Here is a 5,481-nt window from a genome sequence, read left to right on the forward strand (position 1 = left end):
GTGTGGGGTGATGGCCAGAGCAGGGTCTCCTGGGGAAAGTGCTGTGCAAGCACTGTACTGTGGTCAATCCCTATCCTAAGCGAGCAGTCCCCAGCTAAAATCCTCATTCCACCAGCATGTATTCCCTCTGTCTCGGTATAGCCTTAACTGTGGGCAGCAGATGGTTTCATGCACATCATAACATGTTGCTTCTCAGATCAGATAATTTGCTCCGCAGCCTCACTGCACGTATCTTACAATATTTTGTCACCCTTTATCACTGCAATTGCATTGCTATCATGGTCTCGTGAATCATTATTGATAGACCCTTAATATCAGGGCTGTTCCTTCAGAGGAATGTATTTTAATGAATTTCCTTCTCACCCAGCAGTACAGCTGCACTCCGCTATGGTTCAAGGGGTAGGGCTGCAGCTGTAAAGCTCAGTACATCCCACATGGTATAGAGGTGACCGTGCCGAGCTGCCCTGTGCTTTATTATCCAGCACAGTGTGTGATTCCCACAGTCAGTGGCTGCGATGTAGAGACACACTCATGATGCTCAGGAGCTCTCACGTCTGGGGATGCCCGAGTTCCCACTGCAGCTTCATACCAGACCATCTTTAGCTGTTGGAGGGCTCTCTTTGAAGTGTTTTCATGTTCTGTTTTCCTTTCCGGCGGATGAACAGCTCCAGGATGTTCAAAGTAGGAGGCTTGCACTGCAACACTTTCTTTTCACACCCTTATTTTCTGCTGTTGCCCCTGAAATATCTCTGTGGGTGCAAAGCACAGCGTTGCCTGCTCGACTGGGCTACGACGACCTGTTATAGGGTAGCACTGCTCACCTAGGGAGGTGAAAGAACCAGCTACAGCCACGTTTCTGACCTGACAGAGCCTTGGGTGACATGGTTTAGTGAGAGGTGTCCTTGCCCATTGCAGGGGGGGTTGGAACTGGGTGATCTTAAGGTCCTTTCCAACCCTAACCATTCTATGATTCTATGAAGTGATGGATGGCTCAGCTAAGAAAATAGGTTTAGGTATGTGCTTTGCTGGGACACATCTGTGGAGATGTCCTCTCTGCAGAAGTCAAGGGAGCCTCCCAGGGCACTCTGTGGATGACCAAAGAGGGCAGCTGCTCTGCATGCGTAATTCCTGGCCTGGTTTCAGCTCCCGTATAAGCTGAGCTCATCCTGCTGCCTGCTCTGCCCCAGGAGGCAGGGTGCTGAGCCCTGTCTGTCTCGCAGCTTGTAAAGTGTCTGTCACTCCGAGACGGTGACAGCTCGATGGACTGGATGCACACAGCCTCTGTCTGCTCACAAGAGCAGGGCTGGGGCTGGATTGCAGTGACACCTATGGAAATACGGGGGGTTAGGAGGCAGGCAGTCCCCAGCACAGCCAAGTGCCAGGTTTGCAGCTTCCCTATCATGGGACCTCCTAAGCCCATATTGGTATTTCTTCTCTTGCGATGCAAACTTGTCTTAGGGCAGGGAAAAACTTCCTTTTGTCCTATTTGCTCATAGTCACTGAAGTGCCTGGCTCCATTCAATTCCTCTGTGGAAATGACTGAGGGACACGAGAAAGGACAAAGCAAAGGGTCCGTCCTCACAGCCTGAGCGGGGACCTCTGCATCTGTGCGGCACTGCAATGAGCCGCTGTGTTCTTCAAGGGTTGTGCTCTAGGGCACAAATCAATGTGAGCAGGAACATAACCTCCTTGGAGCTCGGCCATGGTGCCAGGAATAAAGCGAGCCAAGAAAGCAGGCTGAATGGGTGAGACAAGTCAACAGCCCCTCCAGAAAGGCAGAGGGCAGCTGGAGAAGGTTAAACAGTGCTTTGCTCTGTCTGCCAGCCAAAAGGGAGGCACTCGGGAGGTAACCCCGTTTTCTGACAATAGCTGGCTCTGAAGCACTTGATGGCTTTAACAGTGTGCAGCAAACTCAGGCAGAGGAGATTGTGAAACCGCAGCACCAGCTCCTGCCGAGAGCTGCACTTCACGTGGTAATGAATGTCTGAGAGAAGTTTGTCATAAAGAACACAAGAAAGAGGTGAATGCAGAGAGGATGCTGTGACTAACCTAGCCCGAGTTGGGTAATTCTGGGGGTGGTAAACGGGATGTGATGGGGAGCTGGGACACAGCACTCCAGACCCAGAATGAGCTCTTGGGAAGCCAATGTGAGCTCGCCAAGGAGAGCAAACCAGCCAGAGGATGTGCAGTGTCCTGGAGGGGAGGTCATGGAGAGCATCCACCACGCATGGGGGACCCGGAGCTCATGGGTCTGGGTGTGAGACAGGGTGTGAGATATCATCCACACAGGGGTGTAGTCCAGAGCATCCCCAAGCTCCCCTCACCCAGAGCAGAGGCAAAGGTGGGCTTGCTGCTCTGCTTCGCCCTGCATCCACAGGGACAACAGCAGATACTTGCTAAACACCAATAGGAGAAAAAAAAAGACTCAATTATTCTCATGCATATAGACACAAATTAATTAACTGAGCATGTCACCGGGGACATTTCCCATGACCTGCAGAGAAGAGTTTCAGGGAGAAATGGCCGATGATTAATGCTCTTCTGTTTGTGCTGCATCAACAGGATCCTGGGAGGAGCTCTTTGAAAAGGAAAAGGCTTCAGGCACCTTTAGCATGGTGTCCATTGGAAGGTACTGTGTGTCCAGGCAACGATTTGCCAGTAGTTTTCTGCCTGAATTCTACAACAGTTTCTGGTGGCACCGAGGTTTTCATGTGTGGAGAAACAGCAGAAAGCGTGGCCAGAGAGTGGGGAAGTTTTGGTGAGGGTCAGAGCAAACCCAGTTCCTGTGTTAGAGCTGAGCAAGCCAAATGCCAGCTCCTGTTCTGCAAATAACCCGTCTGGAAATGGATTAGCACCACAGAGGATGCGGGGAGGTGACGGCTGGGTTAAGCCCCTCACCACTGTGGTTACATGGTGGTTTAAAGAGCTGAAAAATCAACAGAGCTAATTGATGCTTCACAGACCCGCAGCTCTATAGTGATAAATGGGGGAAAAGGGGGTTGTCTCCACTTGTTTTTAAAGGGAAATCAGGACAATTCACTTACCACGAAGCAGGAGACCAGCAGCACATGTGCTGCAGAGTGAACAAAAGAAGAGGTGCAAATACACTGCAATAGAAATGAAGTTCATGGCCATTGCAACTCGTATCGAACATTTCCTATCCAGTGCTGATGAGCAGTGTCAGCTGGAAGCAGGGAGTGCTGGAGGATGGAGTCAAACCCTCCCCACACACAGAATGCACTGATTGTGGTCTTATTTCAAGTACAAAATGCAAGGTTTATAAAACGAATGCTCACCTGGAGGCAACCACTGTCATCTTGCAGAGCATTAGGCAGAGCTCAGGGGAGCAAAGGCCAGGGATAGGCTTTGTACATGTTGCTTTGATAGGGGAAAATCTGCCTGTTCTCCCCAAAACATAGACTGTGATTGACAGCGCTGCTGCTTTGAATAAGACCCTGCAAATGGGTCTTTGGCTGTTGCTGAGTGGCTCATACAGAACATTCCCACCTCCTAGTCCCAGCCTAGGAGTTCTTAGTGGTTCAGGTTCTGCATAATGATATGTCCCTTTAAAATTAAAACATCTAAAAGAAAGGACCAGATTGCATCAAACTGGTCTCAAATGGACAGTGTGTGAGAAAGGTGGCAACGATATAGCTGGGTTTGGTGAAAAGAAACAAGCTTTTGGAGAAAGATGGTGGCAAAAACCTCCAAAGCCTGTTCATTCTTGTTTTCTCAGGGTCACATTTCCTGGGTGATGCTTCTGCTACAGAGGTAACCATGCCCAACCAACCCATATCTGATAGGCAAGGTGTACCTGAATGGATGCTGCCCTACCACAGGTTATGCCAACCTCAGCACCACCAGAAATCGAGTTTATCAAGCATGGATTTAACCAGTGCAAAACGAAACCTGGTTGTGTGCAGCTGTCACTGCACACTGGATGGTGCAGTGCAATGGGCCTGTACCAAATAGTGCCAGAATGAAGCTGGTTCCTAAATCCAAATGTGGCAACAGGCTCTGATCCCTCCTTAACTCTGTTAAATTACAGAGCAGCCCCAATGAAGCATGTGTTGTCACCTGCTGACATTTTATTTAACAGATATATGAAAACAAGGATGCCTTCAGTGTTGGAAGCTGCTGTCAGAGTCACTGGGGACTTGGGGATGCATAAAGAGACAGACAAGGCAAAACAAACAGCTCAATCTGCCTCGCAGCCCCAGGAGGTGCTGGTGCTCCGGGATCCATGGTGCTGTGAGGAGCCGGGATCCCCATGGCAGAGTCTCCCCATGCCCAGAGGTGCATTCCCACCTGGAAAACATGGCCTTGAAACCTCAGGTGGGACCAAGCTTTCCCCTCTCCTGTTGCAACCAGCAGAGAAGAGCTGCTGCCTCCAGAGCATCTCTCAGGGCCTCTTCCAACAGGCGCTGGAGGGGCAGGTTGCTGTTTGGGGGTCCTGATGTCTCTTCACTGTCTCAGCTTCGTTTCTGACTTGGAAATCTGTCATAGACATCCACGCTAAGAGAGGGGATTCCTCCTCCTTCTTCACCCCCATGCAACCAAGTCCCTCTGTGTCCTTCTGGACACATCTCCCTCCATTTATCCTCAGATCCTGGTGCCAGGGCCTCTGTGCTCAGGGATGGATGTGGCTGAGGTGATGCCCCACTGGCCTGACCCTGGAGGAGATGCTGTGTTCATCACCAGTGCCCTGGAGCACACAACAAAGCCAGAAGTAAATGGTCTCAAAGGCCCTATGCGAATCAGGGGCCTCTCAGCATTACCCACAGGTAGCTGTGGGCAGTCGTGTGGCTCCTTTTGGCTCAATAGTTTATTCACCAGAAAAAAAAAAAGAGGAATATATTTTGCTGTGAGTGAATCTGTTTTCAAAACTTAGAAACCAACAGCAAATTCTACACAGTAATGAGGTTTTGATTTCCCATTTGAAATCCGAATGGTTTCTTTTCAAATTCGCTCACATTTGCTAAAAAGAAGAGGTAAATAAGCTTACCTGTTCTCAGCAAAAGAAGTGTTTGGCCAACCAGTTTGTCATAACCCTCCGTAATTCTTAATTCCTTTTTCAGTTTGTCTAATGAAGTGAAGAATCAATTACTCTCGCAGCTTCCAATCTGCAAAGATACGAAGGTAATCTGGGGCCAGATTCACAGAAGAATGAATGTACCCGGCACTGCAGAGAGGCACTTGACAGAAAACACCAAATGTGTTTTGCAGATGTGTTGTTTTGCACTTTTCCATTGACACTCGTTAGCAGGCTGGGATGCTGATGCTCAGATGAGGCCAAGGTCCTTCCAAGAAACAGGACATACGGTCTTAGTTAGGCTGAGGAGCCCTGCAAATCTTATGATGGGCCATAATGTCAATTGTGCCTACACGCAGAAAGAGCTCTTTTATAAGTGCTGTTTGCTGTAAGCAGAAGATAACCAGCTTCAATCTGGGCTGGGTGAGAGACTGGGCTTCCTGTCCCCT

Source organism: Pezoporus occidentalis, unplaced genomic scaffold, assembly GCF_034315485.1.
Source record: "Pezoporus occidentalis ecotype Australia unplaced genomic scaffold, CSIRO_AGI_Poc_V1 ctg153, whole genome shotgun sequence".
NCBI classification, from domain to species: domain Eukaryota; kingdom Metazoa; phylum Chordata; class Aves; order Psittaciformes; family Psittacidae; genus Pezoporus; species Pezoporus occidentalis.